Source organism: Sebastes fasciatus, chromosome 21 (genome assembly GCF_043250625.1).
Source record: "Sebastes fasciatus isolate fSebFas1 chromosome 21, fSebFas1.pri, whole genome shotgun sequence".
Classification (NCBI taxonomy): domain Eukaryota; kingdom Metazoa; phylum Chordata; class Actinopteri; order Perciformes; family Sebastidae; genus Sebastes; species Sebastes fasciatus.
This window is the reverse complement of record NC_133815.1, coordinates 579,822-600,063: the sequence shown is the minus strand read 5'-3', so window position 1 is coordinate 600,063 and position 20,242 is coordinate 579,822. Positions and strand designations below refer to the sequence as shown.

At 45.4% G+C, this 20,242-nt stretch overlaps 1 long non-coding RNA gene across 1 annotated transcript in view; it reads right to left on the bottom strand.

Annotated features, from left to right (window-relative positions):
• Positions 1-19,782, bottom strand: part of LOC141759878 (uncharacterized) — a 213,177-nt gene extending 193,395 nt beyond the window's left edge. Inside the window, exon 1 of the long non-coding RNA XR_012592219.1 lies at positions 18,794-19,782. This is a non-coding gene — a long non-coding RNA (uncharacterized LOC141759878). The remainder of the gene's footprint in view (positions 1-18,793) is intronic.
• Positions 19,783-20,242: the final 460 nt, after the last annotated feature.

Sequence of the window (20,242 nt, the reverse complement as noted above, 5' to 3'; positions counted from 1 at the left end):
CATTAAGGCGACGGGCAAAAACCAAGATGGAAACGAAGATGGAAAAAAAACAACTACATATATATAGTATATACTACTGTATATTATGTACAGTGTACTGTATACACTATATAATGGGAGCTTTAATGAACTTACAGATGCTAGTGTAATAAAGGGGAGACAGGAGGTGATATCTCTCCCTTGTTTATTGATGAAGAACAGCGCCCTCTATCTGTGTGCTGTAAAACCATCCAGGAGATGTCCCTCTGATGCTGACAGTCTGTTCAATGATGGTCTTTTGTTTTTATTAATTAAAATAATGTCTCTTAATGAAGTGTGTGTAAAACGAGGAAGACAGGCTCTTCTCTGTGTGTGTGTGTGTGTGTGTGTGTGTGTGTGTGTGCGCTCCACAAATCCGTCTCTTCCTGGGAACTAGGCTAGAAACCAATCTAAAGTGTCTCTATGAAAATATACAGAGCTCAGATGATACGCGAGAGATTTCCTCAGTGTAAACATCTTAGTGCTCCACTTAATGAGCCGGGCTCTCCTCCTGATGACAGACTAAATATAACTGCCATAATAAAACAGGCCAACGTTAGCTATGGAGAGACGTGTGTAAGTGTGTTTGGAGGATATCGGCCTCCAAATGTGAAGCAAAAGGAGGGTTTTGTAAATAAACATTTGTCTGGGAGAGTCGTCCGATCCAGGAGACACATTTGTAATCAGAGTAAAGATCCAAATTTAATTGAATACGTCTCCATTCGTCACTTGTTGGCTCTCAGATCAGCCGGTTTTATCCTTAACGAACTTTATCTGAGATTCTTCTTGTAAATCGCAGACATGTTGACACTGAAGTCTGAACTCTCCTGAAGCAGATCTGTTCATTTTAAACTCTTTTTCGATTTAATACTTGTTTATTCCCGTAGTGTTGAAACATGTTGGATGTTGGAGGCCTTTCATGCCTATGAATTAGCTCTCTGTGCACTTTTATGCTAATGATAATTTCATTGATTTGAATCATCTTCTTTCTTATAGAGTGCTGCAGGAGTTAGTCCTAAAACCCAGAAATGAGTTATTTTATCACTTCCTGTTCCCTCGTCTGGAAGTCAATGGGTGTTTAGTTAGATGCCTGAAAAAAAGTCTGTGGTTAACACAAGCTGAAGAGATTTCAACGTTTGAAGCCTTTACGTGTCTTAAAAATGATGCTGATGCTGATGCTGATGCTGATGCTGCGTGCACATTGTAATGGGAAAAAATAACCAAGACGGAGACGGCCAAAAACCAACATGGTGACGGCCAAAAACCAACAGACGGCCAAAAACCAACATGGAGACGGCCAAAAACCAAGATGGAGACGGCCAAAAACCAACATGGTGACGGCCAAAAACCAAGATGGAGACGGCCAAAAACCAACATGGTGACGGCCAAAAACCAACATGGAGACGGCCAAAAACCAACATGGTGACGGCCAAAAACCAAGATGGAGACGGCCAAAAACCAACATGGTGACGGCCAAAAACCAAGATGGAGACGGCCAAAAACCAAGATGGAGACAACCAAAAACCAAGATGGAGACAACCAAAAAACCAACATGGAGACGGCCAAAAACCAACATGGAGACGGCCAAAAACCAAGATGGAGACGGCCAAAAACCAACATGGAGACGGCCAAAAACCAAGATGGAGACGGCCAAAACCCAACATGGTGACGACCAAAAACCAACATGGAGACGGCCAAAAACCAACATGGAGACGGCCAAAAACCAACATGGAGACGGCCAAAAAACAAGATGGAGACGGCCAAAAACCAAGATGGCGACAACCAAAAACCAACATGGAGACGACCAAAAACCAACATGGAGACGACCAAAAACCAACATGGAGACAGCCAAAAAACAAGATGGCGACGCCCCAAAACCAAGATGGCGACGCCCCAAAACCAAGATGGCGACAACCAAAAAACCAACATGGAGACGACCAAAAACCAACATGGAGACGGCCAAAAACCAAGACGGAGACGGCCAAAAACCAACATGGTGACGGCCAAAAACCAACATGGAGACGGCCAAAAACCAACATGGAGACGGCCAAAAACCAAGATGGAGACGGCCAAAAACCAACATGGTGACGGCCAAAAACCAAGATGGAGACGGCCAAAAACCAACATGGTGACGGCCAAAAACCAAGATGGAGACGGCCAAAAACCAAGATGGAGACAACCAAAAACCAAGATGGAGACAACCAAAAAACCAACATGGAGACGGCCAAAAACCAAGATGGAGACGGCCAAAAACCAACATGGTGACGGCCAAAAACCAAGATGGAGACGGCCAAAAACCAACATGGTGACGGCCAAAAACCAAGATGGAGACGGCCAAAAACCAAGATGGCGACGCCCCAAAACCAAGATGGCGACGCCCCAAAACCAAGATGGCGACAACCAAAAAACCAACATGGAGACGACCAAAAACCAACATGGAGACGGCCAAAAACCAAGACGGAGACGGCCAAAAACCAACATGGTGACGGCCAAAAACCAACATGGAGACGGCCAAAAACCAACATGGAGACGGCCAAAAACCAAGATGGAGACGGCCAAAAACCAACATGGAGACGGCCAAAAACCAAGATGGAGACAACCAAAAACCAAGATGGAGACAACCAAAAACCAACATGGAGACGGCCAAAAACCAAGATGGAGACGGCCAAAAACCAACATGGTGACGGCCAAAAACCAAGATGGAGATGGCCAAAAACCAACATGGTGACGGCCAAAAACCAAGATGGAGACGGCCAAAAACCAAGATGGAGACAACCAAAAACCAAGATGGAGACGGCCAAAAACCAACATGGAGACGGCCAAAAACCAAGATGGAGACGGCCAAAACCCAAGATGGAGACGGCCAAAAACCAACATGGAGACGGCCAAAAACCAAGATGGAGACGGACAAAAACCAACATGGTGACGGCCAAAAACCAACATGGAGACGGCCAAAAACCAACATGGTGACGGCCAAAAACCAAGATGGAGACGGCCAAAAACCAACATGGTGACGGCCAAAAACCAAAATGGAGACGGCCAAAAACCAAGATGGAGACGGCCAAAAACCAACATGGTGACGGCCAAAAAACCAAGATGGAGACGGCCAAAAACCAAGATGGAGACGGCCAAAAAACAAGATGGAGACGGCCAAAAACCAAGATGGAGACGGCCAAAAACCAACATGGTGACGGCCAAAAACCAAGATGGAGACGGCCAAAAACCAAGATGGAGACAACCAAAAACCAAGATGGAGACAACCAAAAAACCAACATGGAGACGGCCAAAAACCAACATGGAGACGGCCAAAAAACAAGATGGAGACGGCCAAAAACCAAGATGGAGACGACCAAAAACCAACATGGAGACGACCAAAAACCAAGATGGAGACGGCCAAAAACCAAGATGGAGACGGCCAAAAACCAACATGGTAAAAAAGTGAAACTTTTTCGTATCCTCAACCAGTTTGGCGTCACACATGCACACATGCACACATGCACACATGCACACCGGCAGCCGTCTCCCTCCACGCCGCTACCGAGTGAGAGAGCGAGGAGTCCCAGCCGTGTGCTGTTCATTAGTGGAGATTATCTTGCTGAACAAAACCTGTCAGTATCATAAACGTGTTTGCCACAAAGCTGATTTTCTGCAATAATCCAAAACCCAAGGGAACAATGCCACTGGGGTTTAGTGGAGGGAACCAGAGAGATACTAACTTCATGGTTGGCCTACAAAAACACGTCATCCTTGCAGCGCTCTGTATTCAGTCAGACGACGTTTCTTTCCTGAAAAAAGTGCCAAAAAGCTTTATAAGCTTTTGTTTTTGGGATATCAGTTCATCTCCTGTTATCTTGGCAGCCACCTGTTGATTGTTTGGCCTCTCGGTGTTGGTGGTGGTGGGGGGGGGGGGCACTCTGTGTGAAGCCTAATGTTTCCCACAATGCAGTTTGATAGCTTCCCCCCGCCAGGAAACTCAATCCTGAGCTGTGGGAGGCTGAGGAATTCCATTATGTTAGGCACGCTGAGAGTGTGTGTGTGTGTGTCCAATCAGATTCCCTGTAGGTGAGGTCACTGTTAGCTGTCAGGTGTTCCATCATTTTCACTCTCTGGATATCAACAGTGTACAACATCTGGCACGATCCCATGACTCACATCTAACCTCTGAAAGATCCAACACACACTGTGTATGTATCAGCTGACAGTCTGGAGCTGTGTGTGACAGGAACCTCTCCTGTGTAAAGAGGCTCTTAAAGTGGAGAAACTAAACTAAAGTGAGAGTTTGGACAGACTTGGAATCTAAAACACTCACACACACAAACTTTAAGAGGGCCTGAGATAATCTGTAATAATTAGGAGTTTTGTTCTAAAGGCCAAAACACACTGCCGCCGAACGGCGCGCGTCCAAATGAGGCTCCTATTTCCAGCTCCGCCACCGTTGAAAGTACACATTTTTCCACTCGCTCCCTGCTCACTACATCCCAGTTCCCATAGCAGCTCTTCTTCTCTGCTCCGGTAGCAGCTCTTCTTCTCTGCTCCGGTAGCAGCTCTTCTTCTCTGTCCAGTCCACGTCCAGTTGTCAGAATCAGAATCAGAATCAGAAAGGTGTTTATTGCCAGGTGTAAGGGGCATACACGAGGAATTTTCTTTGGCTTTGTTGGTGCGAGGCAAACAGTATAATAACAAAGAATAGTTAAACGTTAGAATAAAATAAGAATAAAAAATTTACAATTTACAAAATAAGCTATAAAATAAACATGGTATAAACAGATAGTGCAAATATTGTCGGTGTGCAAACAAAACAATCAGGTATCAGAGGGAGAGAGAGGGAGAGAGAGGGATACTGTAGGGGGTGGTATTGAGAGTGTATGAGAGAGGGGGAGAGTCAGTGTCGGGGCCGTAGTGTGTGTGTGAGGGGAAGACAGTCACAGGGGGGCGGATGGGCTGTTGGAGAGCCCCACTGCCATGGGGAAAAAACTGTTTTTGTGGCGTGAGGTTTTGGTCCTGATGGACCTTAACCTCCTGCCAGATGGTAAAGTCTGAAAGAGATGGTGTCCAGGATGGGAGGTGTCGGCCACAATCTTCCCTGCCCTCCTTATGGTCCTGGAGGTGTACAGCTCCTGGAGGGAGGGAAGGTTGCAGCCAATCGCCCTCTCTGCAGCACGGATGACCCGCTGCAGCCTGGCCTTGTCCTTGGCGGTGGCAGCGGCAAACCAGACGGTGATGGAGGAGGTGAGGATGGACTCGATGATGGCCGAGTAGAAGTGCACCATCATGGTCTGTGGCAGGTTGAATTTCTTCAACTGCCTCAGGAAGTACATCCTCTGCTGGGCCTTGCTGGTGAGGGAGCTAATGTTTAGCTCCCACTTGAGGTCCTGGGCGATGGTCGTGCCCAGGAAACGGAACGACTCCACCGTGTTAACTGGGGAGCCGCGCAGGATGAGGGGGGGGAGCGGGGCTGAGTTCCTTCTGAAGTCCACTGCCATCTCCACTGTCTTCAGAGCATTCAGCTCCATGTGGTTCTGGCTGCACCAGGATGCCAGATGGTCAACCTCCCATCTGTAGGCAGACTCGTCACCCTCGGAGATGAGGCCGATGAGGGTGGTGTCGTCTGCAAACTTAAGGAGCCTGACAGATTGGTGTCTGGAGGTGCAGCCGTTGGTGTACAGGGAGAAGAGCAGTGGGGAGAGAACGCAGCCTTGGGGGGCACCGGTGCTGATGGTCTGGGTGTCGGAGACTTGCTTCCCCAGCCTTACGTGCTGACTCCTGTCTGTTAGAAAGTCTGTGATCCACCTGCAGGTGGAGTCAGGCACGCTCAGCAGGGAAAGCTTGTCCTGTAGCAGAGCTGGGCTGATGGTGTTGAATGCGGAGCTGAAGTCCACAAACAGGATCCTGGCATAGGAGCCAGGGGAGTCCAGGTGCTGGAGGATGTAGTGGAGGGCTAAATTTACTGCGTCGTCTACAGACCTGTTGGCTCTGTAGGCGAACTGCAGTGGGTCCAGCAGGGGGTTGGTGATAGTCTTTAGGTGGTGGAGCACAAGGCGTTCAAAGGTCTTCATTATAACGGAGGTCAGGGCGACGGGTCTGTAGTCCTGAAGACCTGTGATCCTTGGCTTCTTGGGGACTGGGATGATGGTGGAGGCTTTGAAGCAGGCCGGCACCCTGCAGTTTTCCAGGGAGGTGTTGAAAATCCCTGTAAACACTGGTGACAACTGGTCTGCACAGTGTTTCAGGGTTGCAGGTGAGACAGAGTCTGGGCCGGCTGCTTTGCGGGGGTTTTGTCCTTTGAAGAGCCTGTTGACCTCCCCCTCTTTGATGGACAGAGGTGTGAAGGGGGGGAGGGGTGTGCACAGGCTCGGTGCTTGTGGAGAAAGCTGGGGGGTGCTGGTGTTAACAGTGTTAACTGCTGATGGCTGATGGCTGGGGGGAGAGGAGATGTAGTCAGGACCGTCACCTCGTCTGTCGAATCTGCAGTAAAACTCATTCAGCTCATTTGCCAGTCGGAGGTCATTCGTGGAGTGGGACGGTTTGGGCTTATAGTTTGTGATCTGCCTCAGCCCTTTCCAGACTGAGGCAGAGTCACTGGCTGAGAACTGCTCTTGTAGTTTCTCTCCATACTGCCGTTTGGCCTCCCTCACCGCCTTGCCAAACGCGTATTTAGCCTCTTTAAAGCCCTCCCTGTCACCACTCCTAAATGCCTCTTCCTTAACCAAACGAAGCTGTTTGAGTTTGGCTGTGAACCAGGGCTTCTCGTTGTTATAGTGAACCCTGGTGCGCGTCGGTATACAGCTGTCCTCACAGAAGCTGATATATGACGTCACAGCCTCTGCATACTCGTCCAGACTGTCAGTGGCGGTCCTAAACATCTCCCAGTCCGTGCAGTCCAGGCACTCACGCAGATCCTCCACCGCCTCGCTGCTCCACTTCTTGGTCGTCCTCACAACCGGTCTAACCAGTTTGACCCTCTGCCTGTAAGAGGGGATGAGATGGACCAAGGCGTGGTCGGAGTTTCCCAGCGCAGCGCGGGGAACGGCGTGATATGCCTTACTGATGTTACAGTAGCACTTGTCCAGCGTGTTCTCCTCTCTGGTCGGACATTTAATAAACTGTCACCACCTACGTCGTTGTCTTAGCCGCTTATGTACTGTCATCACCGCTTACATCCTAGTCGTCACAGCCTACATCCTGTCGTCATCGACTACATCCTGTCGTTACTGCCTGCGTCCTATGGTCACCGCTTATGTCCAGTTGTCACCGCCTACGACCTAGTTGTTGCCGCCTCCGTCCTATCGTCACCATTTACGTCCTATTGTCACCGCCTACGTCCTAGTCGTCGCTGCCTACGTCCTGTCAATACCGCCTATGTCTGGTCATCACCTCCTACGTCCAGTCGTCACCGCCTACGTCCTAAATGTCACCGCCTACGTCATGTCATCATCGCCTTTGCCAATCTTCACAGCCTACATCCAGTCGTCACCACCTACGTCATGTCAGCACCGCCTAGGCCTATTTTTTTTTTAATATTCTTCTTTTCACCAGTTCTCCTGTTAAATCTGTTATAGTCTCAGATCTAGTGACGTCTCTATACTCGTCCCAGTATTCCAAGAAATTATGTCCGTGTGGGACAAATCCAAAAATCCTGATATGTCCAGTGCCAAGGCAAGCAGCTGTTGTCTCGTTGTGCATTGAACCAAAAGTTGATGATGAGTCACATCGGTGTTGAGCAACTCTGCCACTGATCATGTGAAGTGAAGGGAAACCTCAGTATGGAGGAGTGAACCCTGAACTCTCCTGCAGGTTTTGGATTGTCTACTACAGGTCATGATGAGGACTGACTTCCCGGAGACTCCATTTACTCTCTGCATACTCACAGAGCATACTCCCAGTTTGTGGTCTGTTGTTTCAGCAGAGGTGGTGGTGAGGGAGTTGTTTCATAAGCTGTGGGATTTACCTCGACTGCCTCCTTTTTCATTGCCTAATTCCTAAATCCTCGTGTGGGGAAGTTGGCGAGGCTGCAGAGAGGAGAGATCCAGTCCAGATCCAACACAAAGACTCTTTTGTTTCTGTGGGACCGAAACCAGGAGAAAGTCAGAGTGATGGATATGCACCAGCTAACTGTGTTTTATAGTGTGTGTGTGTGTGTGTGTGTGTGTGTTGCTTTTTACTGAGAGTTGGCGGTCAGAGAGAATGTCCTGTACTCCAAAGGTTCAACACTTTAAACCATAAATATCTGTGAAGGTTAATGGTGAGAAGTCAATGTGTTCTGTGGAAGTGAAGCTGCTCGTTAAAAAAGTAACTGACATAAGAGACAGCTGCAAATCACCGAGACGGTTCACAAAAGGACGGACGTTCACACCTCCAGTTTGAAAAGAACTTTGGTAGAACTTTTAGGGCCTTTTAACACCTGGAAGTCCGAACCAAGGTTTACGTTTAGTATGCAAACATACTAAACAACTCTACATGACATACCTACGTCCTGTTGTCATCATCTACGTCCTGTCGCCTACGTCCTGTCGTCGTCATCTACGTCCCGTCGTCATCGCCTACGTCTTGTCGTCAACGTCCTGTCGCCTACGTCCTGTTGCCTACGTCCTGTCGTCAACGTCCTGTCGCCGACGTCCTGTTGTCGTCATCTACTTCCTGTCGTCGTCATCTACGTCCTGTCGTCATCGCCTACGTCCTATCGTCATCATCTGCGTCCTGTTGTCGTCATCTACGTCCTGTCGCCTACGTCCTGTCGTCGTCATCTACGTCCCGTCGTCATCGCCTACGTCTTGTCGTCAACGTCCTGTCGCCTACGTCCTGTTGCCTACGTCCTGTCGTCAACGTCCTGTCGCCGACGTCCTGTTGTCGTCATCTACTTCCTGTCGTCGTCATCTACGTCCTGTCGTCATCGCCTACGTCCTATCGTCATCATCTGCGTCCTGTTGTTGTCACCTACGTCCTGTCGTCATCATCTGCGTCCTGTTGTCGTCACCGAGGTCCCGCCCGGCTACAACCTGGTTGTCATCGCCTACGTTGTAATTGTCACCGTTATCACCGAGGTCCGGCCCGCCTACGTCCTGCCGTTATTACCGAGGTCCTGCCGTTATCACCGAGGTCCCGCCCGCCTACGTCCTGCCGTTATTACCGAGGTCCTGCCGTTATTACCGAGGTCCTGCCGTTATTACCGAGGTCCTGCCGTTATCACCGAGGTCCCGCCCGCCTACGTCCTGTCGTTATCACCGAGGCCCTGCCGTTATCACGAGGTCCCGCCCGCCTACGTCCTGTCGTTATCACCGAGGCCCTGCCGTTATCACGAGGTCCTGCCCGCCTACGTCCTGCCGTTATTACCGAGGTCCTGTCGTTATTACCGAGGTCCCGCCCGCCTACGTCCTGCCGTTATTACCGAGGTCCTGCCGTTATCACCGAGGTCCCGCCCGCCTACGTCCTGCCGTTATTACCGAGGTCCTGCCGTTATCACCGAGGTCCCGCCCGCCTACGTCCTGCCGTTATTACCGAGGTCCTGCCGTTATCACCGAGGTCCCGCCCGCCTACGTCCTGTCGTTATCACCGAGGTCCTGCCGTTATCACGAGGTCCTGCCCGCCTACGTCCTGTCGTCGCCGCCTACATGTCGCACAACATGTCATGTTTAACAGCAAAGCAGGGAAGAAGATCTTTTATTAAAAAAGCTGCTTCAAGGGCCGCTCTCTCTCTCGTTTCATCTCTCATCCCTCGTTTCCTGTGATGTAGAGCTGATTAGTCTGACCTCCGTCCCACTCCATCAGTTATCATCTCTTTCATCCTCTCTCTGCTCCTTCGTTTCTCCCCCAGCCTGCTTCTATTTGTCTATTTCCTGCTTTATATTTCTGATGTTATTTAGCACTTTCTAATCTTTATTGTTCTCACACTTTCTCTTTCCTTTCTCTTTTTTTGCATTTTAAAAATGTCACAATATAAGATAGTCTAGCTTTGCTTAACTGAAGTGCTGGAAGAAGCAGAGTAGCCCTCCTAACTATAACGCTTCTCGAGACAAAATTTAGTTGAAACGTGTCTTAAACACCAGAAACCAGGGCGATGGCCAGAGGGGTGGCCAGTGGACCACGGGGCCCCTGGTGCCCCCCCTACCAGAGTCATAAGGTGATACTGTAGGTAGTTGGCTTGTTAGTATCATGTATGGATTACTGTACGGGCCTACTGGGTGCCAACCCAGGGCCCTTGGACCAGACGCTTAACAACCACAAAGAGACGCAAAACAACCTCAAAGAGATGCAAAACGACCACAAAGAGACGCTAAACAACCACAAAGAGACGCTAAACAACCACAAAGAAATGCTAAACAACCTCAAAGAGATGCAAAACGACAGCAATGAAGCAAGATGACCACTGAGAGACACAAAATGACCATAAATAGATGCAAAGCAACCATAAAGAAACACAAAACAACTACAAAGAGACGCTAAATGACCACAAAAAAGCAAGACGACCACAAAAAGATTTAAAACAATCACAAAGAGACAGAAAATTACCACAAAGAGACGCTAAACAACCACAAAGAGATGCTAAACAACCACAAAGAGACGCAAAACGACCACATAGAAGCAAAACAACCACAAAGAGATGCTAAACAACCACATAGAAGCAAAACAAGCAGAAAGACTCTGGTCTGCCTGTTTATTCTTTAAACATCCTGTCACATAGTGTACACCTGTAATGAGAGGCCCAGTAAAAACACTGAGACCACAGGAAGTATCATGTGTGTCCTCTGCTGTCCTGACCCAGAAACAGGACCGAGGTGGTCTGAGCAGGTCCTGGCAGCCGTACAGGTTTTTCCTCGCTGTGCCAATCTGCTGCTTTTGTCCGCTGACATTTCACTCTGAGACGTTTCAGTCCTTCCTCCAGGCGATGACTTCGCTCCGTCTTTTATCCACGCAGCAGTTTTTCTTTTTTGCCGAGACAATCGAGCTGTTCCCCTTCCTCCCCCCCCGGGTCTGAAATGGATTCATCCTCTTCTTTTATTCCCCTCTGTCCCTTTCCTGTCTGTTTATGCAGACGAGTAAAAGGCAAACGAGCACAAAAGATTTACTGACAGCTGAGAACAAAGAGAGGAATCTCTGTGTGTTGCTTATAAAACTGCTCCTTTCACTCTTGTCCTTGGACTCCACCTTCTGATGAAACTGAAGCCGGTGGTGTCGCATCAAACATCAGATTCTTATGTGCTAGATTGTATGAAATCTGTGTACAATTTTAGCTTATGATCATAACTTGAAGTTTTTCTAGGCACAGAGAAGAAAGTCTGTGTCATACCTGCCTGAACTATTTGAAAGATCATCATGTTTTTCAGTCATTTAAGTAATAATGAATGTGGTGACAGCAAATGTTGTTTAGACCTGATGCTTTTATTCAGTTACCAAAAGTTTTTGTTGATATCACTAATATTGAAGTAAATGAACTAACTAGAGCGTTACCATCACTACCAGCGTTACCATCCCCAAAACGTAACTATGACTTATTAAAATAAAAGTTCATAGGAAAGCGTTTCAAGTTCAAGGACAGAATAACCCAGAATCCAGTTTAACTTGTTTGATTGTTGGACAAATAGTATTTAATGAGGAACGTCTCAGCTTCAGTTTGGGGTGGATGATATCACAAAAGTTGGTTTCAACATGATGCTAAGTCCGTGGTCAGGCTCACTAAAAAGCCGTGTACATACTTTTAAATGATTAAAAGCAGCTAACGTATCAAACAGGCAGGTTTACAAGCAACGTCATCAATGAAATGACTGATAGCTAATGGATAGATCAACACCAGAATATGGTATCTGTGCTTTAAACTGCAGGAAATGTTCATTATCTCGAGAAGAAAACCTCCCAGTTAGCTCAGAGTGCTGAATCAGCTGTTAGCTGTAGCAATCTGCTCAGCTCAATGGTCAACCTCCAGGTCTGAGAAGTGAAGTCACTTCTGGTTGCGTTGGCGCCGTCCAAAAACCAAGATGGAGACGGCCAAAAACCAAGATGGTGGCGGCCAAAAACCAAGATGGTGACGGCCAAAAACCAAGATGGTGACGACTAACGACCAAGATGGTGGCGGCCAAAAACCAAGATGGTGACGGCCAAAAACCAAGATGGAGACGACTAACGACCAAGATGGTGGCGGCCAAAAACCAAGATGGCGCCGTCCAAAAAACAAGATGGTGACGACCAAAAACAGGATGGCTCTCGAAAAGTTGTGAACATGGGACACGAACAGCGGCCTCCTGGACGAAAGCCTTGTGTATTTGGGACCCATCCCCCCCCTCCTGCCCCCCTGGTGTGTCTCTTTCGCTCTTTAAACTACGTCACCACGCTCCTGGCGCACTTTCTTTGAGCGAGAACGGGCTGGTGTAACTGTACGAAGGTGTTTGTCCTCCTCCTCGTGGCCTCGACCTGCGAAGCGTCTGGCATGAAGATGAAGAAGTTTAATCTCTGCGAGGCTGACCTGTTTAAAATGCCATCGATTGCCTTTGTCTGGAACGGGAGTCGCTGCTCGCCCTCCAGCAATTAAAGCAGAAAACAGACTCATTAAAACCCGTTTTAATAGATGCATTCTTTGACTGATGTTTGCATGTTTCTCTGAGTTATCAGCTGTGTTTTCACTGCAGAGTGAAGCAGGCAAACACCTCTAATGAGCACCCAGCTCTTTATTATTCATGTGATTCCCTGTATTGATTTATCCTCAAATCATCAGGGGGGTGTTTCTTGGAGACTAGAAGCTGCTACAGAGCAGGAAATCAACATTTCTGTTGAAGTTGTTGCAGGTTTTGCTGCACTTCATATTTTAGAGAAAGAGTCTCGAACCTCTTCTGCATCCATGGTCTGTGGTCTACTGGACCCTCTTCTACATCCATGGTCTGTGTCTATTGGACCCTCTTCTACATCCATGGTCTGTGTCTATTGGACCCTCTTCTACATCCATGGTCTGTGGTCTATTGGACCCTCTTCTACGTCCATGGTCTGTGGTCTACTGGACCCTCTTCTACATCCATGGTCTGTGTCTATTGGACCCTCTTCTACATCCATGGTCTGGTCTACTGGACCCTCTTCTACATCCATGGTCTGTGTCTATTGGACCCTCTTCTACATCCATGGTCTGTGGTCTATTGGACCCTCTTCTACATCCATGGTCTGTGGTCTACTGGACCCTCTTCTACATCCATGGTCTGTGGTCTATTGGACCCTCTTCTACATTCATGGTCTGTGGTCTATTGGACCCTCTTCTACATCCATGGTCTGTGGTCTATTGGACCCTCTTCTACATCCATGGTCTGTGGTCTATTGGACCCTCTTCTACATCCATGGTCTGTGGTCTATTGGACCCTCTTCTACATCCATGGTCTGTGGTCTATTGGACCCTCTTCTACATCCATGGTCTGTGGTCTACTGGACCCTCTTCTACATCCATGGTCTGTGGTCTACTGGACCCTCTTCTACATCCATGGTCTGTGTCTATTGGACCCTCTTCTACATCCATGGTCTGTGGTCTACTGGACCCTCTTCTACATCCATGGTCTGTGGTCTATTGGACCCTCTTCTACATCCATGGTCTGTGTCTATTGGACCCTCTTCTACATCCATGGTCTGTGTCTATTGGACCCTCTTCTACGTCCATGGTCTGTGGTCTATTGGACCCTCTTCTACGTCCATGGTCTGTGGTCTATTGGACCCTCTTCTACGTCCATGGTCTGTGGTCTACTGGACCCTCTTCTACATCCATGGTCTCTTTGTTGGCGGACGTTTTACTGGCGTCCGGTAGTCGCTTTCAGTCCAAAATGGCGGAAGCGTAGCTCTGCTGCCGGGCGCTGACGTTGCAACATCTGACTTTGACTTGTTAGCGATATACGTTCTTTGTGTTAGATGTAATGTCCCTCGACGTCTTTGTGCTTCTTGCATGGCGTTTGTCCTCAGGGGACACCAGACGTAAGTGACAATGTGCTGTAAAACAACAGGAGCAAAACAAACAATTACACCCAGCTTAACGTCCACAGCCTCGTTTAGACTGGATCAGATCCCAAACAAACAGGGAAACACACAATGTCTTCTCATTAAGGAGGTTTAAAGTCACAGTCTGTGATGAAGTCACTGAGAGGCTGCTAAGTTTATAACCAAACATCAAAGCTTCTCTGTGGCTCTGAGACTGTTTGAAGTCTCATTATATCAAAGAGATTCTCTGTTTCCTGGAGTGAAATCCTCCGAGATTAGTTCGTTATTTCCTGGAAAAAAAAATGTAAACTGGATTCTAGAAGTGAGCTGGACATGCTGCACAATGCTCCACCTTAAACCACATATACAGAGACCGTGTATTTAATCACGTTAAGTCTAAATTTAGTGCTAATTAGCAAATGTGAGCACCCTAAACTAAGATGGCGATCAGTGTTAACATTGTAAAAGCAGACAGACAGCTGGTCCGAGGTAATAACTGAAGCATGTCTGCAGTGATGATGATGATTAATAAACTGACGGCTGTGTTTTTAATGCTTCCCGTGGCTCTGATCGGCTGTTTAATCTGCTCTCAGCCTCGTCGTCTGATCTTCACACTCAGAAAACATCCTGCACAGAATGAGTCCTGATTGAGGAGGAAAACTTCCCACATTCTGCCGATCGGACGGCTCAACGTTAATGTTTATCTGGGTGAGGGCCAGAAACCTACTTCTATATAGTTATACCCGTATATGAATTGTTTTATTTATTAGTGCTTATCAAATAACAACAAAGACTTAAGTTAATCGTCATGTGGGTCGAGCGGTCGTCCATTAACCGCAAGGTTGGCGGTTCGATCCCCGTCTCCTCCTGTCTGCATGTCGTAGTGTCCTTGAGCGAAACACTGAACCCCAAGTTGCTCCCCAGACGCTTCACAGCAGCTCACTGCTCCTTAGGATGGGTTAAATGCAGATATCACATTTCACTTATTTACCTGTATGTATATGACAAATGTAATAAAGTTTAAGGGTTTTTTTCTTTCTTTTTTTTTTTTTTAAGTTTACGTTTTAATTTTTTTTTTTTTTAATTTTAGTCTAAGTTTTTTAAGTTTTTGAATATTAAATAATAAAAAAAAAATAAGTTAATTTTTTTTACATTTTTTAAGTTTGAGTTTAAGTTTTAGGTTTTGTTATTTTTTTTTAAATCAAGTTTTTTTTAAAGTTTTTTGAGTTTAAGTTAAATTTAAGTTTTACGTTTTTAAATTTTTTCAATTATTTTTTAAGTTTGAGTTTTCATTTTTTTAAGTTAATTTTTTTTAATTCGTTTTTAAGTTTAAGTCTTTGTATTTTTCTAAGTTTAAGTTTTATTTATTTTTTATTTTTTAAGTTTAATTTTTTTTTTAAGTTTAAATTTTAATTTTTTTAAGATTTATTTAAAAACATTTTTTTTAAGTTTAAATTTTAAGTTGTTTTTTTTTTTAACTAAATTAATCCAGAGTTTTCCCCACAACAGCAACGTCTCTAGATGACGTCATGTTGAGTGTTGATGGAGCAGTTGCGTTGCCTGGCTCTGATCCATCCAGACTCCATTCAGAAAACAAGCATTTTAAAAGTTGTCTGCTTGTCGTCATGGTAACAGACCTGACAAAGCATGAATTCAGACTTTTTACTAATCAGCATCATGATGTAGTTAATTCAGCATCATTTTGATCTGTTTATCGACTTTGGGTTCATACCACAGTAGCGACGTGTGGCTGCTGGTTACAGTCAGTGTGATGACGCTGTATGTGAATACAGCTCGCCACCGGGTGATGTTATGAACCCAGACACGACGGCGTTTGGTTTCCTGACATATCTGGGACTTCACCAACATGTACAGAGAAGCAACAGAGTTCATTTCTTCCATGGTTGATGGAGGAGAGGGAAGTTGTTGGTTTCCATGGAGACGAGCTCCTCCTCCTCTCCGGAGCGTCAAGAACACAAATGATACCGGCGGAACAACAAAATTAGCTTCTCTCTTTGTCTGAACACAGCAAAATGAAAGATGCTATCCAGTTGCATTATGGGAAATGTAGTGTCTAGTGTTTTTGGAGTTTGTCTCACACCTAGGGACTAAAAGAAGAAGTCTCATCTCTCCAGTAGAACCATCAGACGAGCATTAAGAAAAATCCAACAAAACACACGGAGGACTCGAACAGCAGCTTCTTTCTATAAAACCTTCTCTGGCTCGGTCACAGAGAGGACATTTTATCTGGTCCTAGATTAATTTGTTCCCGCCGGCCCAATAATCCATCACGTCCGGCCGAGAAAATACTCTGAATATTTCCCATGAAGTCTTTCTGAAGCATCCGTCTTTATCATCATCTATCAGAGAAAGTAATCATCCTTCCTGTTAAGTGATGAAATGATCACTGCACGTCTTCTTTCCTCAGGAAGGAGGATCTTCTTCTGCCAGACTTCCCCCTCGGTGGTGACAGAATGACGACCGGAGTGGAAAACACCTAGAGGTTGCTGGTTCCAATTCCACTGAGGAAACCAGATTCTCTCCATCAAAAGGTAGAAAACATTCAAATCCACAGTTTTCCCTGCATGTGATCTCTAAATGGAGAAACTTGATATGAATATAAAAAGCTGGAGGCTGTCTAAGGTTCCGCAGCATGACGAATGCCCTCCACTTTCCTCATCCGTCAGGTACATGTGATGAATGTTTCCCAGCGAAGGTGATTAATTAAAAAGCCTGCAGGAAGCTGAACTCTGCTGCTGGAGGTGTGATTAATTAAGAAGAGCAGCAGATGAAAGTCTCTGCCTGAGGCTTCCTCTGGATCCTCTGTGATCAAACTATCACCGTGGAGAAACCACTGCTCTCACATTTAACCCCTTCACACCAAACAGGAAACACTGTTTTACTGCCAGGAAGTGCTTTAAACCTTTATATTTCACCTCAGGTCTCTACACTAGAGGACCAGTGTAACTATGTGTTCATTAGTGTTTATCACCTGAAGCTAATCGTTGTGTTTATGTTATCTTAGACCAGAGGTCAGCAACCTTTACTGTCAAAAGAGTCATTTTAGACAAAAAAACATCTGTCTGGAGCTGCTAAACATGTGATCATTGTGATGAAGGTAACACAGTTTACAGTCTAAGTATATAGTATATCAGTCTAATGCAGTGAGGGCCAAAGAGACAATGTACTACGGAGTATTAGGGCCACATTGAGGGAAACAAAATAAATAAAGTCATAACTTTACGAGAAAATCATGTAACGATGTGTGACTTTAGCCCACTGCTAGCGTTAGCCTCCAGTCTTTCCTTTGTTTAGCCTCCAGCTAACACCGTGACCTCATCATGACGTCATCACTAAAACGGGCCTTTAGATCGCTGGTCAAACCATCTGATTGGTGGAAGCTCTACTCGGCTCAGAGGCACAAATTAAAAAAGAAGAATATTCACATTTAAAAGTCGGGACTGAAGCCGAAGTGAATCCACCTCAGAGGATTTTAATTTCAGTTTAAAAAAGCGGATTTGAAGTCACGATGAAGAACTCCTGTTTGTCCTCGGGGGGGTTCAGCGTCGTGAAACCCGACTCTGTCCGCTGCATCGAGGCATCAGCACGTGTCACGCTGGTAAACCGGAGCCTGAGGCCACTGTAATGTTACACCAACAGTTAGTTTGACCTCCTGACCTGTCGGGGGTCAGGATCTTCTGGTTAATCATCTCGCTACGCTGCTCTGGCTCCCAAAGATCTGTGGGAACGTTAAGGACCAGCCGGTGCTGTTAGATCACTGACGTTCAGGAATTTAAAGAGCCAGTTTGATTAGAAATTAATCTACGAGGTTCCTGCGAACTGTTCAGTAAATCCTTCTTTACAGCTGTAAACTGCAAACATCTGTAGAGCCGTCAAACCGTCAACCAGGACTCTCTTTATTCAGTAGGAAGTCTTTATTAGCACGAGGACGCCCCGCGGTGTCTGGCAATCATTTGATTCCAGAGGTTTAGCAGAGCAGGAACATCTGGAGCCGTCATGGGCGAGTCGTTGTTTGCAGATTTATCCAGTAGCGTTCGCTGATCAGCTGGATCTGGGTCTGGATCTGGATCTGGATCTGGATCAGGTCTATTGATGATCATCAGATCAGTAGTGACATTATATCCAAACCCAGGAAACCCACATTTAGTCTGAATGTTGTTTTAATCCTAGAGTTTATATCCACGTTTGGACCTGATTCACATCTCAGTGATTAACATAGTTACTGTGTATCCTCTTCCGTCTGCCGATATCTCAGCATTTCTTTCATTTCTGTGAAGGAAAACTAAATGAAAATGTTATTTTTAAAGTTTGTATTATTATTTAAGATGTAAGTTATGAATTTGATAAAGTTTATGTTAACGTTTTAAACAGGATGAGGGCACGGTGAAGACCTGAACTCTAGTTATATTCACAGAAACTTCCCTCTCTGCTGAACAGCCTCGTCCTGCTTTAGAAGACAGTTAAAACACTTCAAGAGCTGAGGGAATAATGGCCGAGCCTCAGGGAGAAGAAAACACTGAACAGTCAAATGTCAAAACAGATGCCTATTAAGTACGTCTGATTGTTAGACATTTAAAAATATATATATATATATACAAATAACACTTTTCTTCTGTCTTTGTTTCTGACTTTTTTTTTGGACATTTTTCATAATTTTTTTCGGAAATTTTCTTGGGAATTTTTTTCAGATTTCTTTTTTTTTTACAATTTTCTGACCTTTTCTCAGACATTTTTAAGACTTTTCTTTCCAGACATTTTTCTTACTTTTTTTCAGACTTTTTTTTTAGCCTTTTTTTTTTTTTTTTTACATTTTTCTGACTTTTTTTCTGTCATTTTTCGGACATTTTTGAAAATGTTACAGACTTTTTTTCGGATATTTTTCTGACTATTTTTCTGAACTCTTTTTGAAAGTTTTCTGACTTTTTTCTCGGACATTTTTAAGACTTTTTTTTCCAGACATTTGTCTTACTTTTTTTCAGACATTTGTTTTTGATAATTTCGGACATTTTTCAGAAATTTTTTTTCAGCCTTTTTTTTGACATTTTTCTGACTTTTTTCCGTAATTTTTCTGAAAAAAATTTCGGACTTTTTTGAAAATGTTACCGATTTGTTTTCAGATATTTTTCTGAACTTTTTTTGATAATATTCTGACTTTTTTCGGACATTTTTTTTGATAATTTCGGACATTTTTCAGACTTTTTTCAGAACATTTTTCAGACTTTTTTGAAAATTTTCTGAATTTTTTTCAGTCATTTTCCGGACATTTGAACAAAAACCCTCACACGTTTACATATCTGGACAGTTTTTCCTCGCCAACATTTAGCGTAAGTTTGGAGCGTTATTTAACCTCCATGCAGAGAATTGTATAAAAGTTTCTAAAAATAACAGAAAACTCAAAATTCATCCATATCACAAACTTCCTGCAGTTATTGCGTTCAGTATTTGGGTTAATTGTACAGTTTATCAGTTGTTCATCAACACCTTTGTCCATCCTTGACATGTCCGTCTGCAGGTAACACACAGAGACACCTCTGTCCTCCGTCTCTGAGCCTCCTTCAGGCTGCAGCTTTGAAGTCTGCTGCTCTGAGATCAGAGACGCTGCAGCAACTGCAGCCAGATGGCAGGAAACTGATCACGTTAGAGACCAGGAGAGGTCACCTGTGGGTGTCTTGAGTTTCAGAGTGGAGCTTTCCTAACACGATGTCGTCAGCCTGCTCAGACTTGTTAAGATGCTGCGTCGTCGCCCGAAATCTAAGCTTTTAAGTGTCAAACACTCACCATCTTTGTAGAGTTGAAAGGCGGCTCTGAAGAGGTCAAACTGTCAAAACTGTGCAGCCCATTATCCCCAACATCAACTGCCTGTCTGCTGATGGGCTCTTATTCTGTCATATTTAGTGATTTATTGATTAAACAACTTTATTCAAAAGAGCCGGAGGGAGATTTAACTTTGATTCTTTTCACGCCAAGACGGCAGCATAAGAACAACGATTAATCACAAATTAATATATCATCTGTTCAAAATGTCCCTTAAAGGGAGATTAGTCAAGTATTTAATCGTTCAGCTGTCAGTGTGTCAGTGTGCTGAGTTGACTATGACTTGCCCCAAACTGCATGTGATGATCATAAAGTGGGCATGTCTGTAAAGGGGAGACTCGTGGGTACCCATAGAACCCATTTACATTCACTGATCTGGAGGTCAGAGGTCAAGGGACCCCTTTGAAAATGGACATGCCAGTTTTTCTTCGCCAAAATTTAGCATAAGTTTGTA